Raw genomic sequence first — 20,508 nt, 5'->3', positions numbered from 1 at the left:
GGGTCGTCTGCTTTTTCTTTGACCTATACCCGTTGGGGACATTCGGTTGTTCCACGAAGAATTTGATTCGTTCAGAGAAGTTACAAGGAACAACAACCAGAACGATCTCAACAGCACTATACGCTGAACAGTGTATTCAACAATAAGACTAGTGGGACGCAGTTCTCAATACTAACAAAAACGTTTTTTTTTTCAATAAGCCAGATAGAGTTACCTCTAAATTAAGCACACAAAGTAGGCTAATTAACACTTAACCAAGTTTCACTTTATTCAGGTATACCTGCATAACCGGCAATTTACCGCGGATTCTTGGCCGCAGCGGCTGCGTGTGGGGTAAGGCGAAATGCAAAAGCGCCCCGTTCACTGAGATTTAAGTGCGTGTTAAAAAGCACCAATTGGTCAGAATTAACCTATAATTAATATATGTCTATATATGTGGCTAAGTTGGCGCGGCCACACAGATATATATGTAACGTAACTAGGGGTGCGCGAATTACAACGTTCAACAATAAATCTGAAGCAATGCGTCCAGGGAGCAAGCAATTAATTTTTTCTCGCTAATGCCGCGTTACAAAAACTTTTGACAGAGGGCGTACGTGGAGACCCTGTAGCAGTAAAGCTATTTTGTATATGCTTCTTTATCTACACCTAAACTGGAATATGTTGCCACAGTGTGGGACACGCATACTCAACGCAACATAAACCACTTCGAAAGGACATTGCAAATAGCGGTTATGTTCATCTATATTAAATATTTCCAGTATCCCCCCTTAAAAAATAAAAATTAATAACACTTCGTAAATTGAACTACGGAACACAAAGCTTAGACAAGAGTTTGTTTATCCGCTCCTTGTCAATAAACTTGCTGTGGATCCTCCGCTTTCCCTAACTCCGCTATGGACAAACACGGCATCACCATACTAATCCTCTAACCATCACGTCCACTAAAACAGACACTATTTTTTTATTCGTACAATTACCTCGCGGAATCAGAAAACTAAGCAACTGTCCCGGTGAGGTCTAACCAGCTGCTTTTAAAAGCTATCATACTGCAATGCTTACTTCCCGTCCTGGTCGGACCAAGACTTTGCTGTATATTATAAATAAATAAATAAATAAATAAATAAATAAATAAAGATTACTTCCTTTCTTTGCACCCATTCCTTTGCGCTTTGGCTAAAACGTATTTCATAAATAAAGATTACTTCCTCTCTTTTCTTTTTTCGCACCCATTCCTTTGCGCTTTAAGTAAAACAAATATTACATAGCTGACGACATCTACTGGATGGCGTGTCCTCATACATAATGCGCGCTCTGCAGTCGGAACAGTGAAAGTTGCCAAATGAAGTGATAACTCGAACACAGCAGGTCTAAACTGAATACTGGGCTAATTGGTGTCATTACACACTAAATAAGCGCTGAGTGACATCAGCTCGAGGCAAATAAGGTAGACAAACATTCGTTCTTTTTTTGTCGGACAAGACAATAGAAGCATCGCTGACATACACTGTGTCGTGGTAATCTAGAGGAAGTACTCCTAGACACCATGTTGTTTCCAACGATGTTGATATCAAGGAACACGGCACCGCGCGCTCCCGGTCGCCAATCTGATGCTTTTTATATAAGAATGTATTAACAAAGGGGGGGAAATGCTTTTGAGAGCTGCCACGCACCGGGGTGACAACAACGAAGCGGACTACTGTGTGGCCCAAGCGGTCTTTGAAGTCGTTTTTTTCTTCCTTTTCCTGTCCCAATCTCCTTCCCATCCTTTGCTCGTTTTCATATTGATTACAGTCAGTCAGCACTGACCTTTTTCCCCGTTTGTTGCCATCCCTTTTCGAATTAACTACACTGACCCCATCCAGAAAGCAGTGCGTTGAAAAGCGCAATCCAAACGAGTCGACCGTCGGACGGTGCACGTCCTGATGGCTTTATGTTAAACGCAAGCATCTCGCAAATGAATGCGAAAAAAAGAATCACACAGCCGAGCCTGCCAGGATTCGAACCTGGAATCTTCTGATCCGTAGTCAGACGCGTTATCCGTTGCGCCACAGGCCCAGTGCGATAGCGGCCTCCAAAGACACGTAGCCATCAGCAAAGTTCTACTGTGGTGTCCTTGAACACTGCATTGTCGGCGCTAGCCTACATGCGCAACCTCGAAATCCCTGCGCCCATTGGGCACTAAAATGGCAAGACTAATAACGTAAGTAGTCGCACCAGTCCTCTGCAATGCATTACAGAGTCGTCCACGTCCAAAGCAGGGAAGACTGCCGTATCCAAAGGCGGCTGAGAGGGCCCATTTACAAATTACGTACAGTCGCGAGCAAAAAAGATTATTCCCCCATGACTACAGCTCAACGAACGGGACGTAGAAGAAGGACACAGGCAGGGACACAACACAGTGCTAGATTAGCACTAGTGACGTGCCACAGAAGCGGCAGACAGCACCGTTCTGCGCTGCGGTTACGAACACGACAACAAAAGTCCCAGGTGTGTTCGCAAAGGACGGCGCCAGACCTGCCGCACCAGCCGCGCTTCGCGATTTTCACTACTCCTATGACGTCATTGTGCTAATCTTTTTTACTCGCGACTGTACACCCACCATTTCATTCGCCTGTACATAATTTTTGCTCCATGCAGTGGATTCTTTTGGCGCAGTTGCTGCCACTGCAAGCTTCTAGCTCGCGCTTCTTCTACACTTCTTCACTACCCATGCTTGACCTTAGCCTTTTTTTTTTTTCAACTGTACGTGCTCCGTGCCATCAGAAACATGACGAGGGAAAAAAAAAGAAGCAGCGGTCACACGGGGGTTGTCTTCGTGCAGCATCCCGAGGGGGCCTCAATTCTGGATGCATTCCAGCCGAAATTGGAGCTACAGCGACAGCTCACGCTATGCGAGATAAAAGCGTCGCAGGCCGCCGATGCCCCCACATGGCCGAGCGGCGATATCGGCTGACCAGGAAACGTCGGCCGAAAGAGAGCGCGACGCCGGCGCCGAGGACGAGGCCACGAAGCGCGCGCCTCCGCCATCGGGGACGCGCCAGCGCCTTCGGGCCCGGCCGCGGGTCGGCGGCCCGCTTCCTGAGGCGCCCACGCTGGGGGCTCGGCGCGCGCTTTCGAGAGTCCCATCCGCGGGACAGAGTGCGCCACCGTTATTAGGGGGAGAAGAAAGTCCAACCGGCATGGCAGGGGGTACCCCCTCGGTGCCAGCGGCTGAGCTTCCGACCGGAGAGGGGGAAAGGCCGTGTTTGGCTTTCTACCGGCGTGCCGGCGGCTCTCTGGAGAGCGCGGGCGCGGCAAGCAGGACCCGTTCTAACGGAGGCCACAGTTTGCGCGCGCAAGGATGCTCCCGATTGGCGCGGTTTCGCTGGCGATTCCGCTTTAACCCTGTTTTCGCTCAGGCAGCGCCGCGACGGCGTTGGAGTCGCCTTGTTTGTGTGCGCAGTGACGTAATCGCAAGTACCCTTTCCGGTAGCCTCTCGACACCCGGTTGTTTCCGCAATACAGAAACAAACAGGCGAACAAGCCTTGCATGCACTGTAGAATTGAAAAACGGTAAATAAATGGTGAGAGAAGTCCGCTCCAACTATGTTGTATCGGGCTGAAAGGCGATCAGATGCAGTCGAGCCCACTTAATGACGAACCTGACGGTCACGCGGAATGCGTTCGTTTCATCCGATGTTTGCAGTACGTGGACTTGAGCGCAGTTTCAATGCCGCCTTAATTATTGCTCTTTTGAGCCGTTATGTTCTTTCCGGGATGGCGTCTGCGAGGGCTGAGAGACGCTTTTCGGTCGCAGCGCTTGCTGGAGGCGCCAGGTTTTCGACTGTGGGCGCTATTTCACGACGCCTCTTCGTTCGCCATAACCTAGTGCTGCGGCCACAGCTGTTGGCTGTTGTTCGCGGGGTCGTTGGCCGTGAGCGAACAATCCGCGACAAATCCCCAGAGAAGCAACCTAGTTGGCAGGTGGGCCACCTAGGTCAAGTGACCTTGTGACGTCATCACAACCTGCCCACCAGATTATGAGGCCGTGGCAGCTGGCAGTTAAATTAATGTCTGGTCGTGAGATGTAGCTCGGGTTGAGCAACCTGGGTCTCATAAGCCCCGCCGGTGGCAGCACCTGCCATCGCATGGTAGTGTAGCATCGCTTAAGCGCTGCACCTCTGCGTCAGGAGTGGTATGAGGACTCCCAGCGATCTATGAATGTAAAGTAGAGAATGATTCCTCATATATATGGGCATTAGCCCATTAAAGTTATCGTGTCATACCCTTAAGGCGGAACTAATTAAGTGCCCCGTCCAGTTTTTATCTTTGTATTTCTTAGTCATATTCTCGTGGTCTATTAAATGCACGTACATTTACGTCTTCATGCGCAGCTCGCGCTCAACCTAGCCGTACAGTGCAGACCTGCACTCAAATGAACAAATCTCGCACTGCCGGATACGTCACATGAGTCTTTACCCCAGCGCTTAATGCTGAGAAACGAAATACTTTCTTCTCACAGGCCTCCGGAATAATTAGAAAAGACACAGGTTTTGCGGGATTTGACCCTTCGCACGCACTTGAGCGCTAAAATCAAACCGCGCCGAGACGCGGACGCTTTCGGTGTAAGAGGTCCCCCATTAAGTATCACTTAGGCTAGTCGTGCAGTTACAGTGTCCCGTATGGCACGCGTTTCTTCCAGCGTACGCGTTTCATTTTCCCGCAGTCTGAACGCCGTGTAGCCTCACACAAACAGCCAGGACACCAGATTACACTCTCGATGATGCATAAAATACAGTAGTGCTTAAAGATGATTCAGGTATCTGCAAGCATCAACTCTATATACATAAGGAAACAAGGGTTGCAGATCGGAAATTGTGAGCATAAACATCTGCAGCACTAAAAAATAACCAACTTCTGTCATTTGAAAATAATAATTAATAATAATTGGTTTTTTGGGGGAAAGGAAATGGCGCAGTATTTGTCTCATATATCGTTGGACACCTGAACCGCGCCGTAAGGGAAGGGATAAAGGAGGGAGTGAAAGAAGAAAGGAAGAATAGGTGCCGTAGTGGAGGGCTCCGGAATAATTTCGACCACCTGGGGATCTTTAACGTGCACTGACATCGCACAGCACACGGGCGCCTTAGCGTTTTTCCTCCATAAAAACGCCGCCGCCGCGGTCGGGTTCAAACCCGGGAACTCCGGATCAGTAGTCGAGCGCCCTAACCACTGAGCCACCGCGGCGGGGCCCATTTGAAAATGAAAATTGGTTTTTGGGGAAAGGAAATGGCGCAGTATCTGCCTCATATAACGGCGGACACCTGAACCGCGCCGTAAGGGAAGGGGTAAACGAGGGAGTGAAAGAAGAAAGGAAGAAAGAGGCGCCGTAGTGGAGGGCTCCGGAATAATTTCTACCACCTGGGGATCTTTAACGTGCACTGACATCGCGCAGCGGCCATTAGTGGGATATATTTGTTCTCGTCTATCCGAGGAAAAAGCCCCAATCAAAGCAAACTTCAGAATGTGGGCCCTGATTCTAGCTGTACACGGCACTCTTGACACCGGCTCTGTCTGTGGCAAGCTCAGTATGCGTTGCCGCCGCTGCTATCAGCACGAACACCCGTTTAATCGCGCACTCGGACTTTCCGCGAACTTTCTTTAGACGTCGGAAAGAAACGACAAAAATGATAAAATCTTTTCACAAACTTAGGCATTATGCTGGCGACGTATGCTCTCAACTTCCTCGTCGTTATTTTGGTGAATTTTATACATGTTAACGATTACCTCTAAACAGAGAGATGTGAAGTTCAAGGGGCTATCCACAAAGTTTGGCATGTACACAATTCCCGGTATAAACAATGACAACGATTATTTAAGTATAGTGCAAACGAAGACAGCCAGCCAAAACATGTTATCGAATTTATCTGGCACAGGCAGGAGTACCGGGAAAAATAAATTTGGCTGCGTGCGAAGAAGTTCCTGGTATTCGTCGAAGATCTGGTACGCGCCCAAGTTGGAGGCGCCACGGTTCAAACATCATTGAGAAGGTGGCAAAAATTGAAGGCACCGCAGATGTGCATTCTTGAGAGACACAAAACTCAGTTTCGCGAGCACTGACGCATGCGCAACTTACGACAGCTTCTCAGCGCGCGCTGAAACGGTGTGAAATTGAAATCTAAGACCTTAGAAATGCGGCCCAGAACACGAGGGTGAGGAAAAGGCGCACTGCGAGCGTTGATCCGAACGTATACTGTCTGCGATCTTATGGATGTGTTCGATTCCACTGCACTTGCTGCGCAGTGCAGTTCAGGGAGCGAAGCACTTCCGCATTCGTTTTGCCAATGCGGCGCGCGTCCGCTGCACTTCCGCATTCGTTTTGCAAAAGTGCACGCCTGGTGCAGCACGAGTTCTCGCCTGGCGTGCACACTCCGAAGCGGAAGTGCAGCAGTAGTACGGCGGTGCCCATGCGTAGGCAGCGGATACGACCGCACTGCCAATGAAATGGTGGCTGCTCTTGAAATGAGGAGGCGGGAAGCTGTTCGTGGAGTCAGGATTGTAAACCTAGCCATTCAAGTCCGGGCCCCGTGGACAACATTTGAACGCATGCTAGTAAATCGTGCTGAGCCTAACGAAACCAGTTAAGGACTGCCGTTTAACCCTTTGCGAGACATGAAATTTTATTATGCATGCATGGTGAAATTGTGCTCAAAATGTCTCTAGAAATTGAATCACTTTCAAGCCGCTTCGACCACTGGTTTCGTAGAAAAAAAAAGTTGTACACATTTGTTCCAATGACTTCGTAACGAGAACTCGAATATGGTACGTACGAGGGTTGTACCGAAGGTAATGCAAAAGGTGGCACAACTTCTGTATTGCCTCGCATACACTGTTCAAATTCTATATCTTTATAGACTAACTCTTCTCCTATAATAACCATTCGTTTTTTATTTTTTTGCACGTAACTAATGGATCCTTTGCAGCAACCAATGGATATTTTCCACTGCATGCAGCTAATGGATTTCAAAGGGAAGCAACGGTCCGTCATGGAGTTTGTGACAAGAAAGCATGCAGGCTGTCCGATATAAACAGAAGGCTATTAAATATTTACAGAGATGACACCTTTGACAAGAGCAATGTGCTTCGATGAATTAAGAAGTTCAAACAAGGAATACTAGCGTTGAATGCAAACCGTGCTGTGGGAGAACATCAACTGTGACCACTAACACGAATTGGCAGCGAGAGGTCGAATTGACGTCGGCCCAAATGCATCGCTTCTGATGGAGATTGTATACGTTGAGTAATACCTTCGTATTGCGAAAGAGTTGCTCTACAAACATGTAGAATTTAAACGATGTATGTCAGGAAATAGAATTTTTTTTATCAGCTTTTGCATTACTTTCGATACAACCCTCGAATTCGTACCGCTGTCTTTTCGACCCATAAAAAAAAATTTGCTGCAGAACTGAAAATTTCTTCAAGAATTATGAGCTCAAAAGCCCCTTTTTTTTTTTCGCTCCAAAATGGCCGTGTCAAACTGCACACATGCGCTGGCACAAACACACAGACCACTAAGAACGCCTGTTCGTGATAAAAAAAAAAACAGCTGAATAGTTTGTTTGATAGTTCTGTGTATGGAAGCACTTAAAAATATGGCGTATAGACGCAGCGTTGTCCGTTTGAAGGCGGTTGAAGCACGGCGAACAAGTGGTATAGACCTCCTGCATGTTTGTAAACAAACGAGGTGGCGCTGCAGTCGCTAGCGAGCTCGTGGTAGGCAAAAGGTCGGGGAGTGGCGTCGCGGATAGGTGTTGAGCGCGGGTTTTCAAGGCTTGTAGGCGCGTTTCCAGTTTCTGCGAATCATAGCAATGGTCGATGCTTCCAACTTAGTAATTTGTTGAAGTACACGAGCTCACGTTGGCCACGTGCGGCCTATAAAGAGAAATAGTTTGCCACTGTATTGTATATATGGTTAGTAGTAAACATGTAGAAAGCGTTCCTGCCGTCAATTTATGCGCTAGGCATTGAATAAAACAAGTTTTGACACTCTGCACTAGCCGGAATGATTTTACTTCGGGACAATAGTGAGGGGAAGTGCTGGCCTTGTTTCGTCGGAGCAGACATGCGCTCATCGTCTGCTGACATACGTACGTGTCGCGCTGTGCGAAAAGTGGGGATAGCGTCGTGTCCCTAATCTCCTCTTTCTCGCTTAGCGCTGTTTTTAGCCGCATGACCACGCACCAGCCAGGCCGACTTGTCCTCTTGTTAAGCTGGTCGATTTGGTGAAAATTTTTGATTTCTAGAATTATTTTCTTTCCTAGCCCTGAAGTCTAGTTTCGTGACGAAAAATTATAGCAAAATATTGAGTACAAATTTATAAATTACGCTTTTTAGAAGTTTTGTCGTAAAAAATTCTGAGGTAATTTCTTTGATTTCAGTGCCGCATTACTTTGACCAAAGCGAAAGCGAAGATGCCATAAACGAGGGAATAAACTTTAAGGTTTGTTTTGTGACCTCTCACATTTTCTGCGGCTGGATCACTCACCTTCGTAATTCGCATGAAAATCAAATGATTCCATTTGTTGCAAACTATTCCTGAGACGTTGAGGACCGTAATAAATCTCTCGATTTTTTTCCCTACACGTGCAGTACTGTGTTAGTTGTTTCTTGTAAGAAACGTTTTCATGTAACTATGCATGCATAAGTACTGATCATATATAAAAAGAACTAATCGCGTCATCGTGCAGAGCAGGGCTTTATGTACATGCTGGCATAAAAAAACTGCGCACTATCTACTCAATTATTTGACACCTTGGGGGGACTTGACGACGGTGTTAATTATAACTACCCAGAACTGCACCAGGTATAGCTATAGATAAAAGGAATTACTGAAACTAGCGTAGGAATTTCATATTTGCACCAAGTTTAGTTACATATCGCATGCATGAATAACGAAAACACTTTTCATTGCCGCGTCCCCTCTCAATCTCGCCACGTGTCTGTTAGTAGCACGCCTGCGGCTGCTTCGTTCCAAACAAGTTTCGCGATCATGTACTACCTCATGAAACATGGCACATGCATGATGCAATGAAAAAGCATATGGCGTTTAGCACACTTAAGGTACGCTATTCTAAGCACACCAACGCGACCGCGCAAGATTGACACAACTTACCAGACTTCTTTCTACTCGAATGAAATAATTACGTCGTCATATCAAGAAACAGTTTCAAGTAAATATTAAATGTCATAAAACGCGCCATTAAAACATGGTGTGCTATCAACAAAAAAACGCATTCCTTGGGGGCGAGTGAACCGGTCGGCGCCCCGTGCACTCCGGCTCAAGGTGATAAGTACGTGTGCAGCTGCATATGTCTTTTTTTCCTTGAGCAATTATCCGCCTACTATCCTGAAGTTCAGGTGAATGAACGCAGTAACTTGCATGCTATTAAGTGCATTGAGTGGCAGTGCCTATCGACTCCCAGACTTCGCGCTTTACTACCGTGGCCCAGTGCCTGTTAGCCAGTTTCCGAATGCGGCATTTATGCGCGAGAAACCTATCGAGGCTAATTTAATATTTTTTATGCTGCTACGCGGATCCAGCAGTGACGCAGCTGGTCAATACATGCTGCTTCTGCAATGCACAGGCTTGAAGCAGCCGCCGGTAGCTGCGGCAGCTGCGGTAGGCACGGGCAAGCGGAACCTGTTTTGCCTACCATGCGAAAGTCGCTGCTAACATCAGCGCCACCGCATCTTCGTGACGTCGTGGGGTGAAGGAGGTCCATACACATGTGCACCACTGTCGTACGAACGGTTAACATCACCAGCCGGTTTTCAGATACTCTTCACATGCACTGTCCGCGAGTTGAGAGGTGCCACGGGCTTGGTATAGATATGCTGACGGACGCACACGCCCTGTTAAAATGAAGCTTCAGGTTTTTAGTGAGAAGGCCCAAGTTTTGAAAAAAATGTACAAAAGCTTAAAGACCCGTTTCACATGCTGCGACTGGACCGAAAATATCCGGTGTAGTCGGTGAGGCCGCAGTGCGATTTTCGGTCAGTGCTTTCACATGCAACACCGACACAACGAATTCGGTAGGAGGGACACCTAGGCAAGATTGCTTGATGTACGCATAGGCAGCCCATGACTAAACGCGACAGAAACGCTACACGAAATGTGTTGATGACGTTATGACCAGCGTATTTTTAGATTCAAGGCATTATTTCCTATGTTTTGATTAGAATAAACAGTTTTGCTTCCGCCGCGGCCACTACTCCCACGTTACCGCACGTCGCACGCCGTCTCGGCGCTCCCCATTGGTCAGTCGCAGAACGAACACACCGACGCTGCGAGTGTATGCCAACCGGACGGAACTCGATCGCGAGCCGTCTGCAACAAGACCGACGGCCCTCCCCAGTCGCAGACCGACGGTATTCGCACTGCCGCAGGCGCAAATCGCATGCATGTGAAACGGGCCTTAGGTTATCTAATACCGGAAGACTTTTCTGCCCACGTACGTAGCATTCGTAAAAAAAGAAGAAAAAAACCTTGGTAACATCTACTTACTGTAGGAACAATGGGTCGAGCGTTCATCTCCGATTTGACCGCGCACTTCCGTGCACGATCTACAAACATGGTACGAAAGGTGATTGTACAAATTATAGGCTAATCGCAATACTTTCATCAATAGCACATATGGAAAAGCATGTTGCATATGTTATGGAATCATTCTGTGAAAAATACTCTTTGAACAATGCTGCGCAATTTGGCTTCACAAGGAATAGAAGTACAACTACACTTCTTGAAGAATTATCTGACTATGTTTACAATGCACTAGAAAATAATCGCATTGTGTTAGCCTTACTTCTGGACTTAACTAAGGCATTTGACACGATAGACCATACGCTACTACTCGAAAAATTAAGCTCACTTGGTTTTCGCGGTCATTTTGACAGGTTCAAGTTTGTCAATTATTTTACAGATAGATTGCAGTGTGTGATGCTTGATAATACGCACGGAGATTTAAAAAAATGTTAAATTCGGTGTACCTCAAGGAAGTACACTTGGCCCACTGCTTTTTAACGTATATGTATCTGATTTGGGTTTATTACAGCTGAAGTCACATTTTTCAATACGCTGACGATACAGCGCTAGCACTTGAAGCTACTGATTATCGTACAGGCGTGGAATCATTTCAAATAGATATAAGTGGAGTCGTTGACTGGTTCTCGCAAAATTTCATTTTTTTAAACGTTAACAAAAAAATGACATGTTTTAAACCCCCCATAAAATTGTTATTTTAAACCAACCACTGTATCTTCACGCATCCCATTGTTGCCAGTGTAATTGTAAAGTTATGCAAATGGAGAGAACAGTTCTCTATCTGGGCATCCACTCTGACCAACACCTCACATGGAGCGACCACATCGTCTACCTCTCTAGAAAGATAAGGGCCATTGCGGCTATGATGTATCACCTTCGTGGCAAATCTCCGCTTCATCTTAGACGATTGATCCATGCAGCATTAGTAGAACCTGTTTTAAAGTACGGCATTAGTGTATATGGTAACCGCTCCGAATACAAGAAGGAAGCATTAAATGTTATCCTAAAAAGAATAGTGAACACTACATCTTGCGCCACCAGACTACACTCGGTTGACATGAAAGGGAAATACGATGAGTTAGGCATCCTTCAGATTCGTGAACTCTTCCACTTTGTTGTGCTAACGCGGTATTATTATTCAAATGAATGTAAGACTCCCGTAAAAAAAGATGTCACCTCGAGAAAAACGGAACGTTTTGTTAAGCCACGGGTTTATACAAACTATGGTAAAAAGATGCGCAATCGTAATGTAACAGCTGTATTTAACAAAATTCCCGATGATCTATGCATTGCAAATAACAAGCGTAGGATGATGATGGACATAAGAAATTGGTGTGCAAATGTATTGCCTTGTGTATAGCCTTAGTTCTTTCATATGTGCTATTTTGTGTTCACACTTTTTTCTCTGTGTTAGCATGACTGTTTAGAAAAGAAATGTATTCATACAGAGTTATTTCTCCACCTGCTGCCTGACCAGCCAACAAGCAAACTGTGCTTAGGCAGATCAGAATGTATGAATATGTACGCATACAGAAGAATAAATTTTGATTTGATTTGATCTTTGACGTGCACTGACAACATCGCACAGCACGCGGGCGCCTTAGCGTTTTGCCTCCATCGGAACGCAGCCGCCGCGGTCGGGTTCGAACCCGGGAACTCCGGAGTAGTCGAGCGCCATAACCACTGAGCCACCGCGGCGGTTTGGGACAAAGGGCTGCTTGCACGAAAGGTTTGCCTCGGTGGCAGAGCGCCTATGGCGGTCGGCTGCTGAGCCCAAGGTTGCGGGATGGAATCCCAGCCGCGCAGCCCGCATTTCGATGGGGACGAAATGAAGAAACGTCCGTGAGCTGTGCGATGGCAGTGCACTTTAAAGAACCCTGTAGTAATAAACTTCATTGCCCAAATGAGCAGGCGAGCGTTGAGTTGAGTGGTTGTAAACTACCGGTGGGATTAGCCTTGCAGTTGCTGCCGGCAATTGCTCCACCATAGCGACACTTAAATAGAAATCACAGAAACCCTGTCGGCAAAAACCCAAATAGACACTCCTGAGGTCACCATGTGGAGGCCAAATCCGTGTCCTGCAGGTAAAGTAGAAGAAGACGAGAAGCATCCCTTCTACTCGATTGGCTCCCGCGCGGGAAAACAATGTCCTGAAGAAAACTGTGAGGAACTCCTGCCTTCTTGAGGGATCCGAATAACACAGCCCGTTCCGCGTTGTACAAAGTACAGCACAAGAGGTAATGTTCTATGTCACCACACACACCACACGTTGAACACAATGGTGACAACGCTAGGCCAGTCTTATACATCCACGCCGGCGTACGAGCAGAATCCGTGCGAACGCGGTGCAGCAAAGTGGCTTGGTACCTTTTGAGACCCTTGGTCACACATGGCTGATGAGGAGAGCTACACAAAGAACTGAAGTGGCACAACACCACATCTCTGAATATTTGCTTGACTTCATGAGGGACTCCATGTACTGGAATCCCGGAGAGAGCTGTATGGGCGAGGTTGTCTGCTATCTCGTTGCCTAAGACACCTATGTGCGAGGGCATCCATTGAAAACGTATAGAGAAGCCTTTGCTATGTAGATTCTGCACCAAACGTAGGGATCTAAGACTCAAGGCATCAGTGGGGAACCCGTACTCTAACCTTTGAAGGGCAGATTTTGAATCCGTAATTATGACAGTATGTTGAGACGTACAACACCGTAGCTTCTTTAGAGCTGCCTCAATGGCAACGCTTTCGGCCATTGTGGAGGACACGACTTTAGTAAAACGAACAGACCAATCATACTTCAAAGACGGAATATGAAAAGCAGCTGCACTAGATCCTCTGACCTTGTCCACAGAGCCGTCTGTAAAAATTTGAAGATGACTGGCATATTCGGTCTCAAGATGTTCCAGTACGAGCGAACGCATTGCCGCTAAAGGAGAATTCCGCTTAGCGCGAACGTGGGGAATTGTCAAGGAACAATCGAGGCTCGGAAAGGACCAAGGTGGCTTCAACGTCTTAGGTCGATCTCGAAGGTCGAGACCCAGAGAACGAAGAGTATTTAAAGCCAAGTACGCCCGGGACTCAGATCTCTTTCGAAGGCGCTGTAGAAGCGCTCTCCCGGCAACAGTCTCTCTAAGGCGGCCAATTTTCAGCAAAAGTCTTTGCGAAGCGGCTAGCCGAAGAGGTTTCGATTGAGACTCATACAGTACTGCATTGTTTGGAGCAGCCTGCGGAACGCCGAGAGCCCTCCTTAGTCCCATTCTGTGTAAAACCTCAAGGCGTTCCAGATGCGATACCGAGGGGGAAATTAAAGGGAGCTGGTACATTATGCGACTTGTCACCAATGCATCGTGAAGCCTGATCATTGAAGCAGGATGGTTTCCCCATTACTCACTAGCAACTCTACGAAGCACATTGAGACGCGAAGATAGTGAAGCCACAATCGAGTCCACAGCTCGTCGCCACTGTAGACGTGAGTCAATAGTGACGCCCAAAAAACGTATGTGATTAACCTGACGAAGGCAAGACTGATCAAGGTCTATGCTCAGCCGCGCATACCGTCGTCCCCTACCTGGAAACAGGACGAAGCCAGATTTTTCCACCGAGAGAGTCAACCCAACACCTTGAAGGTAACGTTTAACTGAAAGCACGGCCTATCGCGCTAGTAGAGCTAAGCGTTTGTGTTGATATCCGGTTAACCAAAGACAAATGTCGTCTGCATATATCGACATATGGACATGCCTACAATGTTTTTGCACTTTTGCGGGAAGACCAGCCATGACAACATTAAAGAGCGTTGGGGACAGGACACTACCCTGAGGTACCCCTCGCGATACCGCCCTTTCGGAGCTCATTGTACTGCCTAACCGCACTCGAAATTTACGATCACTGAGAAATGAGTGAATGAATCGCAGAAGATAGCCCTGTACGCTTATGACCTATACTACCGGAGCAGGCGAGCGTGTTCGCCCTAGGCGTGCGGCTTCCCTAGTCCAGGAGGCCGTGGGCCCCAGACGTTGCCGCATGCTATCCACCAGCATGAAACGGGCCTAAGGGTCGTGGCTGCATGCTTAGCCGGGCCCACACTGCTCTTCGGATGGTTGTTGCGCGGGTGGTACGACGGTGCTATCGCACTCCCACACCATGTGGCGCACGGTGTTCCGCACCTCGCAGTGCTTGCCGTGGAATTCGTACCACGTGGGGTACATCATATATGAGTATATGATGGCGCTGAAGGAGTTCGTCTGTAGTTGCCAGCAGATGACTGCTTCTTCCCTGTTCAGCCTGGGGTGAAGTGGTGGGTAGACTTTCCTGTTCGGTCTCAGGTGCTGTAGGACGTCCGAGTACTTTTCGGGGACGCCGTCCATTTTCCGCGGCGCGCCGGGAAGGTGGGGGGGGGGGGGGGGGATGCCCGGAGAGCGTGTGCTCGGGCCGCGGCGCCGGCCACCGCGTTCCATGCCAGGGACTCTTACCACGGATACAGACCACGTAGATGTTTAGCGGTTTCTGGTAGGTAATCTAAATTAAGAGCGAATCCTCCAATAATGTTCCTCTTTGTCTCCCTCTCCGAATCCTTTCCCTCCCTCCTTCATCCCTTTCCTCACGGCGCGATTCAGGTGTCCGCCGAGAGATTACTGCGCCTTTTCATGCCTCGGAAAAGATGTGCATTTGTAGTGGTCGGCAGCGTGTTTCACTATTGTCACCATTGTCGTTTTCTCGCTGCCATTGATCTCAGGGCCTAATTAGCCCCCAACCCCCATAATTTAATTCTCGTTTTCGTCTTTCGGATACCTTTCGGCCATGTTACCTTCTGCAAGGGCCACTGTACCTGGTTCGCAGATATCGGGCTACCTTGTTGCCCCGTTATGTAATCTTCGTCTTCTACGTCCTACTATGGTTCTTTTTCTTTCCCTTCTACTTATAGCTTCCTCTGTTTTGTGACGGTAACTTCATAGCAGGGACTCCGGAACTTTCTTTTAGTGGTGGGGCAGGACTTCGAGTTTGCTTTATTATGTTTTATTGAATGTTTTCATTCAAACAGTATTTCAAGGACTTCTTTGTTTATATTTTTCTTATTCTGCATTCTTTAAGGTGTATTTGTTTTATGTACATATAAACTTAAAACGAAATGGGCAGCTTTATAATTATGTACCATCAGCATCAAATGAAACACGAACAGGATAGCTGAAACGTGAACAAAAGAGATTGTGCAGAAAAATACAGACTGGTTTCATTAAACTTGCATGCCATGGTCTTTGCGCCATGCAAGTGAAAATCAAGTGCACTAGTATCCATTCTCCTTCAGCTAAAATCTCTCATTTTGCTATTTTCATTTTCATCGTCTTGTTTGCTTTTAATTTCATGCTGACTTCACATACACGGCGATGTGTGACAGCATTAAAAAAGTTTCCGAACAGACTGGTTCAATTTTGCTAATCATGCTCATGAACTTGGGTCAGTCACTAAATAAATTCTGTTCAGACATGATTGGTTCAAGTTATTCAAACCAAAAGCTGTCAGGATGGCTACAAAGCCAACTAAGCCAGACTGTGTTTTGCATTAGTAACGTCTTAGAACTGAAGCGTTCATCACAAATCTGATCTGAGCGCAAAGAGTTGCAGACTGAAGGGGTGCTGCCCTTTTCTGGAAACTGTTGAAGGGACCCCCCCCCCCCCCCTTCTTCTAGTTCCGGAGCCTCTGCTTCCTAGTAATTTTACGCGATCGGGCCTCCCCGGTGTCGTATTCTCCATTTGTTCATGCACTTGTTTATTCGCTTGCTTATGCATTTATGCAAAAGGGTGCATATTTCATATTCAGCAATCGCTGAGAAAGCTGGCTGACCTTTGTGTTATTTTCATTGCCAGTAAAGTATGCACATCTGCAGATTATAGCGGTTATTTTTGATCAACGTTTTCCGGATTACAATGCAAGCGCATTCTTACACACACACACACACACACACACACACACAAAGTAGATCATAAGTAGGGCTGCCAGGCAGGCTAACGTACAGGCACCATGAGTGCGTACGAATTACGCGAGGATTCGAATAAGTCGGGCCTGTGGCGCAACGGATAACGCGTCTGACTACGGATCAGAAGATTCCAGGTTCGAATCCTGGCAGGCTCGCGGCGAGCTTTTTTTCGCATCCAAATGCGCGACGCAAGGCGTTTTTTTTTTCCTTTTTCGTACACGTATTTACAAACACACTCGCTTTAAAGATAAAGCCTCGTTGAGCTCCTGTGCGTTGCGGATCTCCACCATAATTTGACTCGCAGCGGAGGCTCATAACTTACCCATGCTAAACGCAAACTACAAGAGCCTGGTATCTTACCCGGTTACCTCGATTTAACTGTGCAATTTATTAATATAACATTTCCATTCGCATCCAAAAAGATTTAAATCTTACGCAGCCTTCCAAAGAGCGGCGCAAGATTGTTCGTGGCCACATAAAAACGTTTACTATTGCATTTGCAGGAATGCACGAAGAGAATCAATGAAGGTCATGACCTCCAAGCATAACGCGCTGGTGGCAGCGCGGTCTTATCGAAACCACGTTCGGCAATCAGCAAGAAAAAGAAGGGAAGAGAGGAGGGTCGTCCCAAGGAAGAGTTGTAACCTGTAGTATTCCGCCTGCGGTGTGGCGCGTAAGGCACGGCGTTGGGCTTGAAACGCTAAGGTTGCGTTGTGCCAAGAAGAGGATGTGAGAATACCGCACAGCTAGAGAGAATTTCTCGTCACGTTTCGAAAGCAGTTATTCTTCTCCACACGTGCCTTGATATCAACTAGGTAAGACACATGTGATCAGATGGATAAGGAGTATACTGCAGCTTTATAGGCTTGCGATTATTATATTGATACGTACATGGGCAGAACTGAGCACTGCTTATGAAGGCGTTTTTTTTTTATTCGAAGAATGTGTTCTGTCGAACTGTCGGACGATTTGTTTGTGAAGAATAAATGACGTAATGAGACACACCTCGATCAATTCTTGAAGCTGACGGAATGGTGGAAGAACGCTGTGGATTCGCACTCTTGAAGTAGAAAGATGATGCAATATGTATGCAATAGTGCTGCACGGTGGCTGCAAGGAATCATACTTCGAACTTGCTTAACTGTTATCATATTCTCCAAATCATGCAAGGCGACCTACAACCCTCAATTAGTTACCTCTCGCAATACGTCCGTAGATTTCAGATGCACGCGAAACCTGGTACGTCTTCTCTGGGGTACCTCGAACCTCGATTTTGCGTTGACAACACTGATAACACAGCGGTGTACGAAAATGGGCTAAGGTAAGAACCGTCTTTGGTTGTTGCCAGATTATAGTGACCTGTTTACAAATGCTAAGCTCTACACCTAGCTAGTGTCGTCAATTAAACATTGGTTTTCTTTGTATCCACGCAACGTCTGCATGCTCGCTCGAAAATATCTGCAATGATTTACATTGCCCAACGGGCGTTCGGCAAGCTTTTCCTCGTGAGCTTAAACTCTGACCTTGTAAAGTGAAGGAATTGAGAGCTTTCCACTAAAGGAAATCCACTTACACTATCAGCGAACTAGTCCCTGCTTGGCTTGCCTTCGCATCTTCTCACCTTCACCTTCTAGAACGTTCGAGTACCTTCTATTGGATAATCATATGGAATTATACTAATCAGACCCACAAATCCACTATAATCCATTTTCTGGGGTGGTCCCAGCGTTCAACTTTAGGGGGTCCTCAGATTTTCAAATTGCGAGGTGCCCTATGATTTGTCCACTGGCGTTCACGTGGCGCCGATGACGTCGCGACCCTCGGAGTTGCATTCATAGATCACGGGGAGTCCTCATATCACTACTGGCACAGTGATACGGCGGTCAAGTGATGCGCCACTGCCCCGGCAGTTGGCTGTTTCAAACACAGACACAGGTGGGTCTTGCTTGTGAGATCCATATTGCTCTTTCCGAGCTCTCGTAAGGCTCATGCTCAGTGCCACGGTGGGCAAGTGGCGATTGCATTGAATTTATTTGAACTAATTTCATTGCCACGTCCCACGGTGGGCAGGTAGCTCACAATCTGGTGAGCATGCTAATTGCCACATGCCATGGTAGCTAGCTTGTGATGACGTCGTAATGTCATGTGCCCTCTCTCGATCAATCATTGTTATTGCCACCTGCCACGGTGGGCAGTTAGCTCGCTATCCGGTGGGCAGGTTGTGATGACGTTACGCGGTCACGTCACCTGTCTCGGCCAATGGAGGAATTTTGTGATAGAGAAGTCAGAATTTTGTAGCGATAGCTACATTACGGTAGCATTCCGAGCCTTCGGCGTGGTGGCGCCGCCACGCTGTCACATAGTTGGTCACGTGATGCGGAGCAGCTGCCGGCGGCGCGGCGCCGTGGCTGATCACGTGGTTGGTCACGTGACCAAGTTCCACTCGGCTAGCTGCAGCTATCGCGTCACTCCAGGTTTAACCAGCGCTAAACCACCGCCATTTTCTTTTTTTTTTGTGAGACGACAACCTAAACGCTATCGCTTCAAAAGGTGCCGATTGTCTCGCAAGTGGGCGCCACAGGAAAATCCTGTGAACAACTGGAAGGTGGCGAAACATTCTTTTCCGGGGAATATTCGCGGCAGTTCAAGACGTATACCAGAGATCCCTTCGCGGAGTGCCAGAAGGCATCGTAATTCACAGATACCCACATTTTTTTTTTCGCTTTGTGTAGTTTCTGCCGCTAAGCCATATTTGCTTGCAGCAGTCTGGCAACCATAACGCTGCCATCGTCATAGCAAGCGCCACTTGCCAATTACATCTAGCTCTGATAGCAGACCCAGCTCATGAAATCCGTTCCAGCTCCCGTAGAGTTTCTCTTCATTGCCCAGCTCAAAGCCATATACGCGGCGCAGCTCGGGGCAGCATAGCAGCCCACCGCGGTTTCCATGGCCACAGCGTCCGCCGCCCACGGCCGAGAACGAAGAAGACGAGCGGCGCGAGAGGCCGGCTCGAGAACGCCGGCTGCGCTGCTGGCCCGATGCGCTGCGCGCTGTTCCTGGCGGCGTGGGCCGCGGCGCTGGCTGTGGCTGAGACGGCGCTGGACCCGTGGCTCCAGGCGCTGTACGGCCGCCGCCGGCTGCAGAAGAAGGACGTGCGCGTGCTGCAGGCAAAGCTCGCCGAAGACTACGGGGGAAACCAGGCCGCGGCGTACGACTATGGCAGCGGCGACTACGAGCACATCCCCGCCAGCAGCCTGCTGGGCCGCATCTTCCACAAGGCTGACCTGGAGTACTACGACGACGAACGCACCACGCTTTACTGCATCACGGTCAAGCCCAAGCCCTACACCACTCAGTCCACAACGCCCGAAGTGATCTGCTTCCCGCCGTCGCGCAGGCCCAAATCCAGGACCACTACCACCACCCGCGCTACCACTACTGCTACTGCCGCGCCAGTCGGCAACTGTGAGAATGCGCAGCCGCCCGCCCACGAGGTGAGAACGTCGACTACCACAACATCGGCGCCGCACATTCACTACGGGCACCCCAGTTCCACTGGCAAGCACCACGGGGGCCATCACAGCAGCCAGGAGTGCACCACCCACGAGCACGAGAAGACGCACCCCAGCAGCACCAAGACAACCACGCACAAGACGTCCACGACCACCACTAAGCGTACAACGCACGCCACTACCAAGACGACAACTAGCGCATCGACCTTCAAGATTACCAGCACCCACGTGCACGTGCCGAAGACAACCAAGGAAATCCCTATCGTGGGCGAATGCGATGCTGTTGTGCCGAGGACACTGGCGACGTCGACTTCGAGAAAGACAAGCACCAAAGCGGCAGCAACAACGCATAAGCGTGTGACGACGCGCAAGCCAACCACGCCGCATAAGGTCGCGACCACGCGTAAGCATGTGACCACGCGTAAGCATGCGACCACGCGTAA

General features: G+C 48.1%; 2 non-coding genes across 2 annotated transcripts; one reads left to right on the top strand and one right to left on the bottom strand.

Moving 5' to 3' along the window:
• Positions 1–1,985: 1,985 nt before the first annotated feature.
• Positions 1,986–2,058, bottom strand: TRNAR-ACG (transfer RNA arginine (anticodon ACG)). The gene has a single exon. It is a non-coding gene; the product is annotated as a tRNA-Arg (tRNA).
• A 14,577-nt stretch (positions 2,059–16,635) lies between these two features.
• Positions 16,636–16,708, top strand: TRNAR-ACG (transfer RNA arginine (anticodon ACG)). Its single transcript has one exon. It is a non-coding gene; the product is annotated as a tRNA-Arg (tRNA).
• Positions 16,709–20,508: the final 3,800 nt, after the last annotated feature.

The sequence above is a fragment of the Amblyomma americanum genome, chromosome 1 (assembly GCF_052857255.1).
Source record: "Amblyomma americanum isolate KBUSLIRL-KWMA chromosome 1, ASM5285725v1, whole genome shotgun sequence".
NCBI classification, from domain to species: Eukaryota; Metazoa; Arthropoda; class Arachnida; order Ixodida; family Ixodidae; genus Amblyomma; species Amblyomma americanum.
Note: the sequence above shows the minus strand (reverse complement) of the source record. Positions and strands in the feature narration are given on the sequence as shown.